The sequence below is a fragment of the Triticum aestivum genome, chromosome 1B, assembly GCF_018294505.1.
Source record: "Triticum aestivum cultivar Chinese Spring chromosome 1B, IWGSC CS RefSeq v2.1, whole genome shotgun sequence".
In the NCBI taxonomy this organism is placed as follows: Eukaryota; Viridiplantae; Streptophyta; class Magnoliopsida; order Poales; family Poaceae; genus Triticum; species Triticum aestivum.
Genome location: NC_057795.1, coordinates 47,210,745 through 47,225,743, shown reverse-complemented (window position 1 = coordinate 47,225,743; position 14,999 = coordinate 47,210,745). Strand labels below are relative to the sequence as shown.

Below are 14,999 nucleotides of genomic sequence, written 5' to 3'. Positions count from 1 at the left end.
TAGTGCACGCTTGCCGCGCCACAACGCCGCCGCTAGACTCGTGAATTGTGAGCACCCAGCTATAACTTACCGCACTCGTGCAAAATAATAAAACACGGTAAATATATTACTTACACGTGCGTTTTGTTTTGCAAGCGGCGCAAAAAAAATTAAAAAGGGAATGCAACATGAGGACTTCCCAAGAGGTCACCCATCCTAGTACTACTCTCGCCCACGCACGCTTAACTTCGGAGTTCTGATGGGATCCGTTGCTTTAGTGCTGGTATGATCGCATCCGACATGTTACCCCCCGTCTTCGTCCCTTATCCTTGCCCCTCCCAGCTCCACTACAAAGACGATTGTACATTGCTTTGGCCGCTCCCTCTCAACTACGGAGCCGAGTTTAACGCGGTTTCCACCCCTCCCTCTCAACCGCACCAGTGCACGCTTGCCGCGCCACAACGCCGCCGCTAGACTCGTGAATCATGACCACCCAGCTATAACTTACCGCACTCGTGCAAAATAATAAAACACGGTAAATATATTACTTACACGTGCGTTTTGTTTTGCAATCGGCGCAAAAAAAATTAAAAACGGAATGCAACACGAGGACTTCCCAGGAGGTCACCCATCCTAGTACTACTCTCGCCCAAGCATGCTTAACTTTGGAGTTCTGATGGGATCCAGTGGTTTAGTGCTGGTATGATCGCATCCAACATGTTACCCCCGTCTACGTCCCTTATCCTTGCCCCTCCTAGCTACAATACAAAGACAATTGTACATTGCTTTGGCCGCTCCCTCTCAACTACGGAGACGAGTTTAACGCGGTTTCCACCCCTCCCTCTCAACCGCACCAGTGCACGCTTGCCGCGCCACAACGCCGCCGCTAGACTCGTGAATCGTGAGCACCCAGCTATAACTTACCGCACTCGTGCAAAATAATAAAACACGGTAAATATGTTACTTACACGTGCGTTTTGTTTTGCAAGCGGCGCAAAAAAAATTAAAAAGGGAATGCAACACGATGACTTCCCAGGAGGTCACCCATCCTAGTACTACTCTCGCCCAAGCACGCTTAACTTTGGAGTTCTGATGGGATCCGGTGGTTTAGTGCTGGTATGATCGCATCCAACATGTTACCCTCGTCTACGACCCTTATCCTTGCCCCTCACAGCTCCACTACAAAGACGATTGTACATTGCTTTGGCCGCTCCCTCTCAACTACGGAGACGAGTTTAACGCGGTTTCCACCCCTCCCTCTCAACCGCACCAGTGCACCCTTGCCGCGCCACAACGCCACCGCTAGACTCGTGAATCGTGAGCACCCAGCTATAACTTACCGCACTCGTGCAAAATAATAAAACACGGTAAATATATTACTGACACGTGCGTTTTGTTTTGCAAGCGGCACAAAAAAAATTAAAAAGGGAATGCAACACGAGGACTTCCCAGGAGGACACCCATCCTAGTACTACTCTCGCCCAAGCACGCTTAACTTCGGAGTTCTGATGGGATCCAGTGCTTTAGTGCTGGTATGATCGCATCCGACATGTTACCCCCGTATTCGTCCCTTATCCTTGCCCCTCCCAGCTCCACTGTAAAGACGATTGTACATTGATTTGGCCGCTCCCTCTCAACTACGGAGATGAGTTTAACGCGGTTTCCACCCCTCCCTCTCAACCGCACCAGTGCACGCTTGCCGCGCCACAACGCCGCCGCTAGACTCGTGAATCGTGAGCACCCAGCTATAACTTGCCGCACTCGTGCAAAATAATAAAACACGGTAAATATATTACTTACACTTGCGTTTTGTTTTGCAAGCGGCGCAAAAAAAATTAAAAAGGGAATGCAGCACGAGGACTTCCCAGGAGGTCACCCATCCTAGTACTACTCTCGCCCAAGCACGCTTAACTTTGGAGTTCTGATGGGATCCGGTGGTTTAGTGCTGGTATGATCACATCCAACATGTAACCCCCGTCTACGTCCCTTATCCTTGCCCCTCCCAGCTCCAATACAAAGACAATTGTACATTGCTTTGGCCGCTCCCTCTCAACTACGGAGACGAGTTTAACGCGGTTTCCACCCCTCCCTCTCAACCGCACCAGTGCACGCTTGCCGCGCCACAACGCCGCTGCTAGACTCGTGAATCGTGAGCACCCAGCTATAACTTACCGCACTCGTGCAAAATAATAAAACACGGTAAATATATTACTTACACGTGCGTTTTGTTTTGCAAGCGGTGCAAAAAAAATTAAAAAGGGAATGCAACACGAGGACTTCCCAGGAGGACACCCATCCTAGTACTACTCTCGCCCAAGCATGCTTAACTTCGGAGTTCTGATGGGATCCAGTGCTTTAGTGCTGGTATGATCGCATCCGACATGGTACCCCCGTCTTCGTCCCTTATCCTTACCCCTCCCAGCTCCACTACAAAGAAGATTGTACATTGCTTTGGCCGCTCCCTCTCAACTACGGAGATGAGTTTAACACGGTTTCCACCCCTCCCTCTCAACCGCACCAGTGCACGCTTGCCGCGCCACAACGCCGCCGCTAGACTCGTGAATCGTGAGCACCCAGCTATAACTTACCGCACTCGTGCAAAATAATAAAACACGGTAAATATATTACTTACACGTGCGTTTTGTTTTGCAAGCGGCGCAAAAAAAATTAAAAAGGGAATGCAACATGAGGACTTCCCAAGAGGTCACCCATCCTAGTACTACTCTCGCCCACGCACGCTTAACTTCGGAGACCTGATGGGATCCGTTGCTTTAGTGCTGGTATGATCGCATCCGACATGTTACCCCCCGTCTTCGTCCCTTATCCTTGCCCCTCCCAGCTCCACTACAAAGACGATTGTACATTGCTTTGGCCGCTCCCTCTCAACTACGGAGACGAGTTTAACGCGGTTTCCACCCCTCCCTCTCAACCGCACCAGTGCACCCTTGCCGCGCCACAACGCCGCCGCTAGACTCGTGAATCGTGAGCACCCAGCTATAACTTACCGCACTCGTGCAAAATAAGAAAACACGGTAAATATATTACTTACACGTGCGTTTTGTTTTGCAAGCGGCACAAAAAAAATTAAAAAGGGAATGCAACACGAGGACTTCCCAGGAGGACACCCATCCTAGTACTACTCTCGCCCAAGCACGCTTAACTTCGGAGTTTTGATGGGCTCCAGTGCTTTAGTGCTGGTATGATCGCATCCGACATGTTACCCCCGTATTCGTCCCTTATTCTTGCCCCTCCCAGCTCCACTACAAAGACGATTGTACATTACTTTGGCCGCTCCCTCTCAACTACGGAGATGAGTTTAACACGGTTTCCACCCCTCCCTCTCAACCGCACCAGTGCACGCTTGCCGCGCCACAATGCTGCCGCTAGACTCGTGAATCGTGAGCACCCAGCTATAACTTACCGCACTCGTGCAAAATAATAAAACACGGTAAATATATTACTTACACGTGCATTTTGTTTTGCAAGCGGCGCAAAAAAAATTAAAAAGGGAATGCAACACGAGGACTTCCCAGGAGGACACCCATCCTAGTACTACTCTCGCCCAAGCACGCTTAACTTCGGAGTTCTGATGGGATCCAGTGCTTTAGTGCTGGTATGATCGCATCCAATATGTTACCCCCGTATTCGTCCCTTATCCTTGCCCCTCCCAGCTCCACTGGAAAGACGATTGTACATTGCTTTGGCCGCTCCCTCTCAACTACAGAGATGAGTTTAACACGGTTTCCACCCCTCCCTCTCAACCGCACCAGTGCACGCTTGCCGCGCCACAATGCTGCCGCTAGACTCGTGAATCGTGAGCACCCAGCTATAACTTACCGCACTCGTGCAAAATAATAAAACACGGTAAATATATTACTTACACGTGCGTTTTGTTTTGCAAGCGGCGCAAAAACAATTAAAAAGGGAATGCAACACGTGGACTTTCCAGGAGGTCACCCATCCTAGTACTACTCTCGCCCAAGCACGCTTAACTTCGGAGTTCTGATGGGATCCGGTGCTTCAGTGCTGCTATGATCACATCCGACATGTTACCCCCATCTTTGTCCCTTATCCTTGCCCCTCCCAGCTCCACTACAAAGACGATTGTACATTGCTTTGGCCAATCCCTCTCAACTACGGAGATGAGTTTAACGTGGTTTCCACCCCTCCCTCTCAACCGCACCAGTGCACGCTTGCCGCGGTGGTTTCCACCCCTCCCTCTCAACCGCACCAGTGCACGCTTGCCGCGCCACAACGCTGCCGCTAGACTCGTGAATCATGAGCACCCAGCTATAACTTACCGCACTCGTGCAAAATAATAAACACGGTAAATATATTACTTACACGTGCGTTTTGTTTTGCAAGCGGCGCAAAAAAATTAAAAAGGGAATGCAACACGAGGACTTCCCAGGAGGTCACCCATCCTAGTACTACTCTCGCCCAAGCACGCTTAACTTTGGAGTTCTGATGGGATCCGGTGCTTTAGTGCTGGTATGATCGCATCCGACATGTTACCCCCGTCTTCGTCCCTTATCCTTGCCCCTCCCAGCTCCACTACAAAGACGATTGTACATTGCTTTGGCCGCTCCCTCTCAACTACGGAGACGAGTTTAACGCGGTTTCCACCCCTCCCTCTCAACCACACCATTGCACGCTTGCCGCGCCACAACACCGCCGCTAGACTCGTGAATCATGAGCACCCAGCTATAACTTACCGCACTCATGCAAAATAATAAAACACGGTAAATATATTACGTACACGTGCGTTTTGTTTTGCAAATGGCGCAAAAAAAATTAAAAAGGGAATGCAACACGAGGACTTCCCAGGAGGTCACCCATCCTAGTACTACTCTCGCCCAAACACGCTTAACTTTGGAGTTCTGATGGGATCCGGTGCTTTAGTGCTGGTATGATCGCATCCGACATGTTACCCCCGTCTTCGTCCCTTATCCTTTCCCCTCCCAGCTCCACTACAAAGACGATTGTACATTGCTTTGGCTGCTCCCTCTCAACTACGGAGACGAGTTTAACGCGATTTCCACCCCTCCCTCTCAACCACACCATTGCACGCTTGCCGCGCCACAACACCGCCGCTAGACTCGTGAATCGTGAGCACCCAGCTATAACTTACCGCACTCGTGCAAAATAATAAAACACGGTAAATATATTACTTACACGTGCGTTTTGTTTTGCAAGCGGCGCAAAAAAAATTAAAAAGGGAATGCAACACGAGGACTTCCCAGGAGGTCACCCATCCTAGTACTACTCTCGTCCAAGCACGCTTAACTTTGGAGTTCTAATGGGATCCAGTGCTTTAGTGCTGGTATGATCACATCCGACATGTTACCCCCCGTCTTCGTCCCTTATCCTTGCCCCTCCCAGCTCCACTACAAAGACGATTGTACATTGCTTTGGCCGCTCCCTCTCAACTACGGAGCCGAGTTTAACGCGGTTTCCACCCCTCCCTCTCAACCACACCAGTGCACGCTTGCCGCGCCACAACGCCGCCGCTAGACTCGTGAATCATGAGCACCCAGCTGTAACTTACCGCACTCGTGCAAAATAATAAAACACGGTAAATATATTACTTACACGTGCGTTTTGTTTTGCAAGCGGTGCAAAAAAAATTAAAAAGGGAATGCAACACGAGGACTTCCCAGGAGGTCACCCATCCTAGTACTACTCTCGTCCAAGCACGCTTAACTTTGGAGTTCTGATGGGATCCAGTGCTTTAGTGCTGGTATGATCACATCCGACATGTTACCCCCCGTCTTCGTCCCTTATCCTTGCCCCTCCCAGCTCCACTACAAAGACGATTGTACATTGCTTTGGCCGCTCCCTCTCAACTACGGAGCCGAGTTTAACGCGGTTTCCACCCCTCCCTCTCAACCGCACCAGTGCACGCTTGCCGTGCCACAACGCCGCCGCTAGACTCGTGAATCGTGAGCACCCAGCTATAACTTACCGCACTCGTGCAAAATAATAAAACACGGTAAATATATTACTTACACGTGCGTTTTGTTTTCAAGCGCCGCAAAAAAAATTAAAAAGGGAATGCAACACGAGGACTTCCCAGGAGGACACCCATCCTAGTACTACTCTTGCCCAAGCACGCTTAACTTCGGAGTTCTGATGGGATCCAGTGCTTTAGTGCTGGTATGATCGCATCCGACATGTTACCCCCGTCTTCGTCCCTTATCCTTGCCCCTCCCAGCTCCACTACAAAGACGATTGTACATTGCTTTGGCCGCTCCCTCTCAACTACGGAGACGAGTTTAACGCGGTTTCCACCCCTCCCTCTCAACCGCACCAGTGCACGCTTGCCGCGCCACAACGCCGCCGCTAGACTCATGAATCGTGAGCACCCAACTATAACATACCGCACTCGTGCAAAATAATAAAACACGGTAAATATATTACTTACACGTGCGTTTTGTTTTGCAAGCGGCGCAAAAAAAATTAAAAAGGGAATGCAACACGAGGACTTCCCAGGAGGTCACCCATTCTAGTACTACTCTCGCCCAAGCACGCTTAACTTCGGAGTTCTAATGGGATCCAGTGCTTTAGTGTTGGTATGATCGCATCCGACATGTTACCCCCCATCTTCGTCCCTTATCCTTGCCCCTCCTAGCTCCACTACAAAGACGATTCTACATTGCTTTGGCCGCTCCCTCTCAACTACGAAGACGAGTTTAACGCGGTTTCCACCCCTCCCTCTCAACCGCACCAGTGCACGCTTGCCGCGCCACAACGCCGCCGCTAGACTCGTGAATCATGAGCACCCAGCTATAACTTACCGCACTCGTGCAAAATAATAAAACACGGTAAATATATTACTTACACGTGCGTTTTGTTTTCAAGCGGCGCAAAAAAAGTTAAAAAGGAAATGCAACACGAGGACTTCCCAGGAGGTCACCCATCCTAGTACTACTCTCGCCCAAGCACGCTCAACTTCGGAGTTCTGATGGGATCCAGTGCTTTAGTGCTGGTGTGATCGCATCCGACATGTTACCCCCCGTCTTCGTCCCTTATCCTTGCCCCTCCCAGCTCCACTACAAAGACGATTCTACATTGCTTTGGCCGCTCCCTCTCAACTACGAAGACGAGTTTAACGCGGTTTCCACCCCTCCCTCTCAACCGCACCAGTGCACGCTTGCCGTGCCACAACGCCGCCGCTAGACTCGTGAATCGTGAGCACCCAGCAATAACTTACCGCACTCGTGCAAAATAATAAAACACGGTAAATATATTACTTACACGTGCGTTTTGTTTTCAAGCGCCGCAAAAAAAATTAAAAAGGGAATGCAACACGAGGACTTCCCAGGAGGACACCCATCCTAGTACTACTCTTGCCCAAGCACGCTTAACTTCGGAGTTCTGATGGGATCCAGTGCTTTAGTGCTGGTATGATCGCATCCGACATGTTACCCCCGTCTTCGTCCCTTATCCTTGTGCCTCCCAGCTCCACTACAAAGACGATTGTACATTGCTTTGGCCGCTCCCTCTCAACTCCGGAGATGAGTTTAACACGGTTTCCACCCCTCCCTCTCAACCGCACCAGTGCACGCTTGCCGCGCCACAACGCCGCCGCTAGATTCGTGAATCGTGAGCACCCAGCTATAACTTACCGCACTCGTGCAAAATAATAAAACACGGTAAATATATTACTTACACGTGTGTTTTGTTTTGCAAGCGGCGCAAAAAAAATTAAAAAGGGAATGCAACACGAGGACTTCCCAAGAGGTCACCCATCCTAGTACTACTCTCGCCCAAGCACGCTTAACTTTGGAGTTCTGATGGGATCCGGTGTTTTAGTGCTGGTATGATCGCATCCGACATGTTACCCCCGTCTTCGTCCCTTATCCTTGCCCCTCCCAGCTCCACTACAAAGACGATTGTACATTGCTTTGGCCGCTCCCTCTCAACTACGGAGATGAGTTTAACGCGGTTTCCACCCCTCCCTCTCAACCGCACCAGTGCACGCTTGCCGCGCCACAACGCCGCCGCTAGACTCGTGAATCGTGAGCACCCAGCTATGACGTACCGCACTCGTGCAAAATAATAAAACACGGTAAATATATTACTTACACGTGCGTTTTCTTTTGCAAGCGGTGCAAAAAAAAATTAAAAAGGGAATGCAACACAAGGACTTCCCAGGAGGTCACCCATCCTAGTACTACTCTCGCCCAAGAACACTTAACTTCGGAGTTCTGATGGGATCCGGTGCTTTAGTGCTGGTATGATCGCATCCGACATGTTACCCCCGTCTTCGTCCCTTATCCTTGCCCCTCCCAGCTCCACTACAAAGACGATTTTACATTGCTTTGGCTGCTCCCTCTCAACTACGGAGACGAGTTTAACGCAGTTTCCGCCCCTCCCTCTCAACAGCACCAGTGCACGCTTGCCGCGCCACAACGCCGCCGCTAGACTCGTGAATCGTGAGCACCCAGCTATAACTTACCGCACTCGTGAAAAAGAATAAAACACGGTAAATATATATTACTTACACGTGTGTTTTGTTTTGCAAGCGGCGCAAAAAAATTAAAAAGGGAATGCAACACGAGGACTTCCCAGGAGGACACCCATCCTAGTACTACTCTCGCCCAAGCACGCTTAACTTTGGAGTTCTGATGGGATCCGGTGGTTTAGTGCTGGTATGATCGCATCCGACCTGTTACCCCCGTCTTCGTCCCTTATCCTTGCCCCTCCCAGCTCCACTACAAAGACGATTGTACATTGCTTTGGCCGCTCCCTCTCAACTACGGAGATGAGTTTAACGCGGTTTCCACCCCTCCCTCTCAACCGCACCAGTGCACGCTTGCCGCGCCACAACGCCGCCGCTAGACTCGTGAATCGTGAGCACCCAACTATAATGTACCGCACTCGTGCAAAATAATAAAACACGGTAAATATATTACTTACACGTGCGTTTTCTTTTGCAAGCGGTGCACAAAAAATTAAAAAGGGAATGCAACACAAGGACTTCCCAGGAGGTCACCCATCCTAGTACTATTCTCGCCCAAGCACGCTTAACTTCGGAGTTCTGATGGGAACCGGTGCTTTAGTGCTGGTATGATCGCATTCGATATGTTACCCCCGTCATCGTCCCTTATCCTTTCCCCTCCCAGCTCCACTACAAAGACGATTGTACATTGCTTTGGCCGCTCCCTCTCAACTACGGAGACGAGTTTAACGCGGTTTCCACCCCTCCCTCTCAACCGCACCATTCACGCTTGCCGCGTCACAACGCCGCCGCTAGACTCGTGAATCGTGAGCACCCAGCTATGACTTACCGCACTCGTGCAAAATAATAAAACACGGTAAATATATTACTTACACGTGCGTTTTGTTTTGCAAGCGGCGCGGAAAAAATTAAAAAGGGAATGCAACACGAGGACTTCCCAGGAGGTCACCCATCCTAGTACTACTCTCGCCCAAGCACGCTTAACTTCGGAGTTCTGATGGGATCCGGTGCTTTAGTGCTGGTATGATCGCATCCGACATGTTACCCCGGTCTTCGTCCCTTATCCTTGCCCCTCCCAGCTCCACTACAAAGACGATTGTACATTGCTTTGGCCGCTCCCTCTCAACTACGGAGACGAATTTAATGCGGTTTCCACCCCTCCCTCTCAACCGCACCAGTGCACGCTTGCCGCGCCACAACGCCGCCGCTAGACTCGTGAATCATGAGCACCCAGCTATAACTTACCGCACTCGTGCAAAATAATAAAACACGGTAAATATATTACTTACACGTGCGTTTTGTTTTGCAAGCGGCGCAAAAAAAATTAAAAAGGGAATGCAACACGAGGACTTCCCAGGAGGTCACCCATCCTAGTACTACTCTCGCCCAAGCACGCTTAACTTTGGAGTTCTGATGGGATCCAGTGGTTTAGTGCTGGTATGATCGCATCCAACATGTTACCCCCGTCTACGTCCCTTATCCTTGCCCCTCCCAGCTCCACTATAAAGACGATTGTACATTGCTTTGGCCGCTCCCTCTCAACTACGGAGACGAGTTTAACGCGGTTTCCACCCCTCCCTCTCAACCGCACCAGTGCACGCTTGCCGCGCCACAACGCCGCCGCTAGACTCGTGAATCGTGAGCACCCAGCTATAACTTACCGCACTCGTGCAAAATAATAAAACACGGTAAATATATTACTTACACGTGCGTTTTGTTTTGCAAGCGGCGCAAAAAAATTAAAAAGGGAATGCAACACGAGGACTTCCCAGGAGGACACCCATCCTAGTACTACTCTCGCCCAAGCACGCTTAACTTCGGAATTCTGATGGGATCCAGTGCTTTAGTGCTGGTATGATCGCATCCGACATGTTACCCCCGTCTTCGTCCCTTATCCTTGCCCCTCCCAGCTCCACTACAAAGACGATTGTACATTGCTTTGGCCGCTCCCTCTCAACTACGGAGATGAGTTTAACACGGTTTCCACCCCTCCCTCTCAACCGCACCAGTACATGCTTGCCGCGCCACAACACCGCCGCTAGACTCGTGAATCGTGAGCACCGAGCTATAACTTACCGCACTCGTGCAAAATAATAAAACACGGTAAATATATTACTTACACGTGCGTTTTGTTTTGCAAGCGGCGCAAAAAAAATTAAAAAGGGAATGCAACACGAGGACTTCCCATGAGGTCACCCATCCTAGTACTACTCTCGCCCAAGCACGCTTAACTTCGAAGTTCTGATGGGATCCAGTGCTTTAGTGCTGGTATGATCGCATCCGACATGTTACCCCCCGTCTTCGTCCCTTATCCTTGCCCCTCCCAGCTCCACTACAAAGACGATTCTACATTGCTTTGGCCGCTCCCTCTCAACTACGAAGACGAGTTTAACGCGGTTTCCACCCCTCCCTCTCAACCGCACCAGTGCACGCTTGCCGTGCCACAACGCCGCCGCTAGACTCGTGAATCGTGAGCACCCAGCTATAACTCACCGCACTCGTGCAAAATAATAAAACACGGTAAATATATTACTTACACGTGCGTTTTGTTTTCAAGCGCCGCAAAAAAAATTAAAAAGGGAATGCAACACGAGGACTTCCCAGGAGGACACCCATCCTAGTACTACTCTCGCCCAAGCACGCTTAACTTCGGAGTTCTGATGGGATCCAGTGCTTTAGTGCTGGTATGATCGCATCCGACATGTTACCCCCGTCTTCGTCCCTTATCCTTGCCCCTCCCAGCTCCACTACAAAGATGATTGTACATTGCTTTGGCCGCTCCTTCTCAACTACGGAGATGAGTTTAACACGGTTTCCACCCCTCCCTCTCAACCGCACCAGTGCATGCTTGCCGCGCCACAACGCCGCCGCTAGACTCGTGAATCGTGAGCACCCAGTTATAACTTACCGCACTCGTGCAAAATAATAAAACACGGTAAATATATTACTTACACGTGTGTTTTGTTTTGTAAGCGGCGCAAAAAAAAATTAAAAAGGGAATGCAACACGAGGACTTCCCAAGAGGTCACCCATCCTAGTACTACTCTCGCCCAAGCACGCTTAACTTTGGAGTTCTGATGGGATCCGGTGGTTTAGTGCTGGTATGATCGCATCCGACATGTTACCCCCGTCTTCGTCCCTTATCCTTGCCCCTCCCAGCTCCACTACAAAGACGATTGTACATTGCTTTGGCCGCTCCCTCTCAACTACGGAGATGAGTTTAACGCGGTTTCCACCCCTCCCTCTCAACCGCACCAGTGCACGCTTGCCGCGCCACAACGCCGCCGCTAGACTCGTGAATCGTGAGCACCCAACTATAACGTACCGCACTCGTGCAAAATAATAAAACACGGTAAATATATTACTTACACGTGCGTTTTCTTTTGCAAGCGGTGCAAAAAAAAATTAAAAAGGGAATGCAACACTAGGACTTCCCAGGAGGTCACCCATCCTAGTACTACTCGCCCCCAAGCACGCTTAACTTCGGAGTTCTGATGGGATCCGGTGCTTTAGTGCTGGTATGATCGCATTCGATATGTTACCCCCGTCATCGTCCCTTATCCTTTCCCCTCCCAGCTCCACTACAAAGATGATTGTACATTGCTTTGGCCGCTCCCTCTCAACTACGGAGACGAGTTTAACGCGGTTTCCACCCCTCCCTCTCAACCGCACCATTGCACGCTTGCCGCGTCACAACGCCGCCGCTAGACTCGTGAATCGTGAGCACCCAGCTATAACTTACCGCACTCGTGCAAAATAATAAAACACGGTAAATATATTACTTACACGTGCGTTTTGTTTTGCAAGCGGCGCAAAAAAAATTAAAAAGGGAATGCAACACGAGGACTTCCCATGAGGTCACCCATCCTAGTACTACTCTCGCCCAAGCACGCTTAACTTTGAAGTTCTGATGGGATCCAGTGCTTTAGTGCTGGTATGATCGCATCCGACATTTTACCCCCCGTCTTCGTCCCTTATCCTTGCCCCTCCCAGCTCCACTACAAAGACGATTGTACATTGATTTGGCCGCTCCCTCTCAACTACGGAGCCGAGTTTAACGCGGTTTCCACCCCTCCCTCTCAACCGCACCAGTGCACGCTTGCCGCGCCACAACGCCGCCGCTAGACTCGTGAATCATGAGCACCCAACTATAACTTACCGCACTCGTGCAAAATAATAAAACACGGTAAATATATTACTTACACGTGCGTTTTGTTTTGCAAGCGGCGCAAAAAAAATTAAAAAGGGAATGCAACACGAGGACTTCCCAGGAGGTCACCCATCCTAGTACTACTCTCGCCCAAGCACGCTTAACTTTGGAGTTCTGATGGGATCCGGTGGTTTAGTGCTGGTATGATCGCATACAACATGTTACCCCCGTCTACGTCCCTTATCCTTGCCCCTCCCAGCTCCACTACAAAGACGATTGTACATTGCTTTGGCCGCTCCCTCTCAACTACGGAGACGAGTTTAACGCGGTTTCCACCCCTCCCTCTCAACCGCACCAGTGCACGCTTGCCGCGCCACAACGCGGCCGCTAGACTCGTGAATCGTGAGCACCCAGCTATAACTTACCGCACTCGTGCAAAATAATAAAACACGGTAAATATATTACTTACACGTGCGTTTTGTTTTGCAAGCGGCGCAAAAAAAATTAAAAAGGGAATGCAACACGAGGACTTCCCAGGAGGACACCCATCCTAGTACTACTCTCGCCCAAGCACGCTTAACTTCGGAGTTCTGATGGGATCCAGTGCTTTAGTGCTGGTATGACCGCATCCGACATGTTACCCCCGTCTTCGTCCCTTATCCTTGCCCCTCCCAGCTCCACTACAAAGACGATTGTACATTGCTTTGGCCGCTCCTTCTCAACTACGGAGATGAGTTTAACACGGTTTCCACCCCTCCCTCTCAACCGCACCAGTGCATGCTTGCCGCGCCACAACACCGCCGCTAGACTCGTGAATCGTGAGCACCGAGCTAAAACTTACCACACTCGTGCAAAATAATAAAACACGGTAAATATATTACTTACACGTGCGTTTTATTTTGCAAGCGGCGCAAAAAAAATTAAAAAGGGAATGCAACACGAGGACTTCCCAGGAGGTCAACCATCCTAGTACTACTCTCGCCCAAGCACGCTTAACTTTGGAGTTTTGATGGGATCCGGTGGTTTAGTGCTGGTATGATCGCATCCAACATGTTACCCCCGTCTATGTCCCTTATCCTTGCCCCTCCCAGCTCCACTACAAAGATGATTGTACATTTCTTTGTTCGCTCCCTCTCAACTACGGAGACGAGTTTAACGCGGTTTCCACCCCTCCCTCTCAACCGCACCAGTGCATGCTTGCCGCGCCACAACGCCGCCGCTAGACTCGTGAATCGTGAGCACCCAGCTATAACTTACCGCACTCGTGCAAAATAATAAAACACGGTAAATATATTACTTATACGTGTGTTTTGTTTTGCATGCGGCGCAAAAAAAATTAAAAGGGGAATGCAACACGAGGACTTCCCAGGAGGACACCCATCCTAGTATTACTCTCGCCCAAGCACGCTTAACTTCGGAGTTCTGATGGGATCCAGTGCTTTAGTGCTGGTATGATCGCATCCGACATGTTACCCCCCGTCTTCGTCCCTTACCCTTTCCCCTCCCAGCTCCACTACAAAGACGATTGTACATTGCTTTGGCCGCTCCCTCTCAACTACGGAGATGAGTTTAACACGGTTTCCACCCCTCCCTCTCAACCGCACCAGTGCATGCTTGCCGCGCCACAACGCCGCCGCTAGACTCGTGAATCGTGAGCACCGAGCTATAACTTACCGCACTCGTGCAAAATAATAAAACACGGTAAATATATTACTTACACGTGCGTTTTATTTTGCAAGCGGCGCAAAAAAAATTAAAAAGGGAATGCAACACGAGGACTTCCCAGGAGGTCAACCATCCTAGTACTACTCTCGCCCAAGCACGCTTAACTTCGGAGTTCTGATGGGATCCGGTGCTTTAGTGCTGGTATGATCGCATCCGACATGTTACCCCCGTCTTCGTCCCTTATCCTTTCCCCTCCTAGCTCCACTACAAAGACGATTGTACATTGCTTTGGCCGCTCCCTCTCAACTACGGAGACGAGTTTAACGAGGTTTCCACCCCTCCCTCTCAACCGCACCAGTGCACGCTTGCCGCGCCACAACGCCGCCACTAGACTCGTGAATCGTGAGCACCCAGCTATAACTTACCGCACTCGTGCAAAATAATAAAAAATGGTAAATATATTACTTACACGTGCGTTTTGTTTTGCAAGCGGCGCAAAAAAATTAAAAAGGGAATGCAACACGAGGACTTCCCAGGAGGTCACCCATCCTAGTACTACTCTCGCCCAAGCACGCTTAACTTTGGAGTTCTGATGGGATCCGGTGCTTTAGTGCTAGTATGATCGCATCCGACATGTTACCCCCGTCTTCGTCCCTTATCCTTTCCCCTCCCAGCTCCACTACAAAGACTATTGTACATTGCTTTGGCCGCTCCCTCTCAACTACGAAGACGAGTTTAACG

General features: G+C 50.1%; 36 non-coding genes across 36 annotated transcripts; all 36 read right to left on the bottom strand.

Annotated features, from left to right (window-relative positions):
- Positions 1–157: 157 nt before the first annotated feature.
- Positions 158–276, bottom strand: LOC123154491 (5S ribosomal RNA). Its single transcript, XR_006476867.1, has one exon. It is a non-coding gene; the product is annotated as a 5S ribosomal RNA (ribosomal RNA).
- A 298-nt stretch (positions 277–574) lies between these two features.
- On the bottom strand, positions 575–693 carry LOC123153394 (5S ribosomal RNA). The gene has a single exon (XR_006476471.1). It is a non-coding gene; the product is annotated as a 5S ribosomal RNA (ribosomal RNA).
- Positions 694–990: 297 nt separating this feature from the next.
- LOC123154262 (5S ribosomal RNA) lies at positions 991–1,109 on the bottom strand. The gene has a single exon (XR_006476750.1). It is a non-coding gene; the product is annotated as a 5S ribosomal RNA (ribosomal RNA).
- Positions 1,110–1,406: 297 nt separating this feature from the next.
- On the bottom strand, positions 1,407–1,525 carry LOC123152373 (5S ribosomal RNA). Its single transcript, XR_006476143.1, has one exon. It is a non-coding gene; the product is annotated as a 5S ribosomal RNA (ribosomal RNA).
- A 297-nt stretch (positions 1,526–1,822) lies between these two features.
- LOC123154119 (5S ribosomal RNA) lies at positions 1,823–1,941 on the bottom strand. Its single transcript, XR_006476680.1, has one exon. It is a non-coding gene; the product is annotated as a 5S ribosomal RNA (ribosomal RNA).
- A 297-nt stretch (positions 1,942–2,238) lies between these two features.
- Positions 2,239–2,357, bottom strand: LOC123153663 (5S ribosomal RNA). The gene has a single exon (XR_006476554.1). It is a non-coding gene; the product is annotated as a 5S ribosomal RNA (ribosomal RNA).
- Positions 2,358–2,654: 297 nt separating this feature from the next.
- LOC123155000 (5S ribosomal RNA) lies at positions 2,655–2,773 on the bottom strand. The gene has a single exon (XR_006477154.1). It is a non-coding gene; the product is annotated as a 5S ribosomal RNA (ribosomal RNA).
- Positions 2,774–3,071: 298 nt separating this feature from the next.
- Positions 3,072–3,190, bottom strand: LOC123154722 (5S ribosomal RNA). Its single transcript, XR_006477007.1, has one exon. It is a non-coding gene; the product is annotated as a 5S ribosomal RNA (ribosomal RNA).
- Positions 3,191–3,487: 297 nt separating this feature from the next.
- Positions 3,488–3,606, bottom strand: LOC123152325 (5S ribosomal RNA). The gene has a single exon (XR_006476110.1). It is a non-coding gene; the product is annotated as a 5S ribosomal RNA (ribosomal RNA).
- A 297-nt stretch (positions 3,607–3,903) lies between these two features.
- Positions 3,904–4,022, bottom strand: LOC123154248 (5S ribosomal RNA). Its single transcript, XR_006476745.1, has one exon. It is a non-coding gene; the product is annotated as a 5S ribosomal RNA (ribosomal RNA).
- A 343-nt stretch (positions 4,023–4,365) lies between these two features.
- Positions 4,366–4,484, bottom strand: LOC123155525 (5S ribosomal RNA). Its single transcript, XR_006477482.1, has one exon. It is a non-coding gene; the product is annotated as a 5S ribosomal RNA (ribosomal RNA).
- Positions 4,485–4,781: 297 nt separating this feature from the next.
- LOC123153046 (5S ribosomal RNA) lies at positions 4,782–4,900 on the bottom strand. Its single transcript, XR_006476364.1, has one exon. It is a non-coding gene; the product is annotated as a 5S ribosomal RNA (ribosomal RNA).
- Positions 4,901–5,197: 297 nt separating this feature from the next.
- Positions 5,198–5,316, bottom strand: LOC123153148 (5S ribosomal RNA). Its single transcript, XR_006476382.1, has one exon. It is a non-coding gene; the product is annotated as a 5S ribosomal RNA (ribosomal RNA).
- A 298-nt stretch (positions 5,317–5,614) lies between these two features.
- LOC123152934 (5S ribosomal RNA) lies at positions 5,615–5,733 on the bottom strand. Its single transcript, XR_006476344.1, has one exon. It is a non-coding gene; the product is annotated as a 5S ribosomal RNA (ribosomal RNA).
- Positions 5,734–6,030: 297 nt separating this feature from the next.
- Positions 6,031–6,149, bottom strand: LOC123153618 (5S ribosomal RNA). The gene has a single exon (XR_006476548.1). It is a non-coding gene; the product is annotated as a 5S ribosomal RNA (ribosomal RNA).
- A 297-nt stretch (positions 6,150–6,446) lies between these two features.
- Positions 6,447–6,565, bottom strand: LOC123154114 (5S ribosomal RNA). Its single transcript, XR_006476679.1, has one exon. It is a non-coding gene; the product is annotated as a 5S ribosomal RNA (ribosomal RNA).
- A 297-nt stretch (positions 6,566–6,862) lies between these two features.
- LOC123154396 (5S ribosomal RNA) lies at positions 6,863–6,981 on the bottom strand. Its single transcript, XR_006476832.1, has one exon. It is a non-coding gene; the product is annotated as a 5S ribosomal RNA (ribosomal RNA).
- Positions 6,982–7,278: 297 nt separating this feature from the next.
- Positions 7,279–7,397, bottom strand: LOC123153610 (5S ribosomal RNA). The gene has a single exon (XR_006476545.1). It is a non-coding gene; the product is annotated as a 5S ribosomal RNA (ribosomal RNA).
- A 297-nt stretch (positions 7,398–7,694) lies between these two features.
- On the bottom strand, positions 7,695–7,813 carry LOC123151263 (5S ribosomal RNA). The gene has a single exon (XR_006475589.1). It is a non-coding gene; the product is annotated as a 5S ribosomal RNA (ribosomal RNA).
- A 298-nt stretch (positions 7,814–8,111) lies between these two features.
- Positions 8,112–8,230, bottom strand: LOC123153525 (5S ribosomal RNA). Its single transcript, XR_006476524.1, has one exon. It is a non-coding gene; the product is annotated as a 5S ribosomal RNA (ribosomal RNA).
- A 298-nt stretch (positions 8,231–8,528) lies between these two features.
- LOC123153499 (5S ribosomal RNA) lies at positions 8,529–8,647 on the bottom strand. The gene has a single exon (XR_006476517.1). It is a non-coding gene; the product is annotated as a 5S ribosomal RNA (ribosomal RNA).
- A 297-nt stretch (positions 8,648–8,944) lies between these two features.
- LOC123153339 (5S ribosomal RNA) lies at positions 8,945–9,063 on the bottom strand. The gene has a single exon (XR_006476451.1). It is a non-coding gene; the product is annotated as a 5S ribosomal RNA (ribosomal RNA).
- Positions 9,064–9,359: 296 nt separating this feature from the next.
- LOC123151935 (5S ribosomal RNA) lies at positions 9,360–9,478 on the bottom strand. The gene has a single exon (XR_006475923.1). It is a non-coding gene; the product is annotated as a 5S ribosomal RNA (ribosomal RNA).
- A 297-nt stretch (positions 9,479–9,775) lies between these two features.
- Positions 9,776–9,894, bottom strand: LOC123150364 (5S ribosomal RNA). Its single transcript, XR_006475071.1, has one exon. It is a non-coding gene; the product is annotated as a 5S ribosomal RNA (ribosomal RNA).
- Positions 9,895–10,190: 296 nt separating this feature from the next.
- LOC123153595 (5S ribosomal RNA) lies at positions 10,191–10,309 on the bottom strand. Its single transcript, XR_006476543.1, has one exon. It is a non-coding gene; the product is annotated as a 5S ribosomal RNA (ribosomal RNA).
- Positions 10,310–10,606: 297 nt separating this feature from the next.
- On the bottom strand, positions 10,607–10,725 carry LOC123153171 (5S ribosomal RNA). Its single transcript, XR_006476385.1, has one exon. It is a non-coding gene; the product is annotated as a 5S ribosomal RNA (ribosomal RNA).
- A 297-nt stretch (positions 10,726–11,022) lies between these two features.
- On the bottom strand, positions 11,023–11,141 carry LOC123152246 (5S ribosomal RNA). Its single transcript, XR_006476079.1, has one exon. It is a non-coding gene; the product is annotated as a 5S ribosomal RNA (ribosomal RNA).
- Positions 11,142–11,439: 298 nt separating this feature from the next.
- On the bottom strand, positions 11,440–11,558 carry LOC123153076 (5S ribosomal RNA). The gene has a single exon (XR_006476368.1). It is a non-coding gene; the product is annotated as a 5S ribosomal RNA (ribosomal RNA).
- A 298-nt stretch (positions 11,559–11,856) lies between these two features.
- LOC123154282 (5S ribosomal RNA) lies at positions 11,857–11,975 on the bottom strand. The gene has a single exon (XR_006476759.1). It is a non-coding gene; the product is annotated as a 5S ribosomal RNA (ribosomal RNA).
- A 297-nt stretch (positions 11,976–12,272) lies between these two features.
- LOC123152993 (5S ribosomal RNA) lies at positions 12,273–12,391 on the bottom strand. Its single transcript, XR_006476353.1, has one exon. It is a non-coding gene; the product is annotated as a 5S ribosomal RNA (ribosomal RNA).
- A 298-nt stretch (positions 12,392–12,689) lies between these two features.
- LOC123153163 (5S ribosomal RNA) lies at positions 12,690–12,808 on the bottom strand. Its single transcript, XR_006476384.1, has one exon. It is a non-coding gene; the product is annotated as a 5S ribosomal RNA (ribosomal RNA).
- A 297-nt stretch (positions 12,809–13,105) lies between these two features.
- Positions 13,106–13,224, bottom strand: LOC123153111 (5S ribosomal RNA). The gene has a single exon (XR_006476375.1). It is a non-coding gene; the product is annotated as a 5S ribosomal RNA (ribosomal RNA).
- A 297-nt stretch (positions 13,225–13,521) lies between these two features.
- LOC123154621 (5S ribosomal RNA) lies at positions 13,522–13,640 on the bottom strand. Its single transcript, XR_006476957.1, has one exon. It is a non-coding gene; the product is annotated as a 5S ribosomal RNA (ribosomal RNA).
- Positions 13,641–13,937: 297 nt separating this feature from the next.
- On the bottom strand, positions 13,938–14,056 carry LOC123153754 (5S ribosomal RNA). Its single transcript, XR_006476568.1, has one exon. It is a non-coding gene; the product is annotated as a 5S ribosomal RNA (ribosomal RNA).
- Positions 14,057–14,354: 298 nt separating this feature from the next.
- LOC123155264 (5S ribosomal RNA) lies at positions 14,355–14,473 on the bottom strand. The gene has a single exon (XR_006477323.1). It is a non-coding gene; the product is annotated as a 5S ribosomal RNA (ribosomal RNA).
- A 296-nt stretch (positions 14,474–14,769) lies between these two features.
- On the bottom strand, positions 14,770–14,888 carry LOC123153031 (5S ribosomal RNA). The gene has a single exon (XR_006476358.1). It is a non-coding gene; the product is annotated as a 5S ribosomal RNA (ribosomal RNA).
- Between the last annotated feature and the right edge of the window lie 111 nt (positions 14,889–14,999).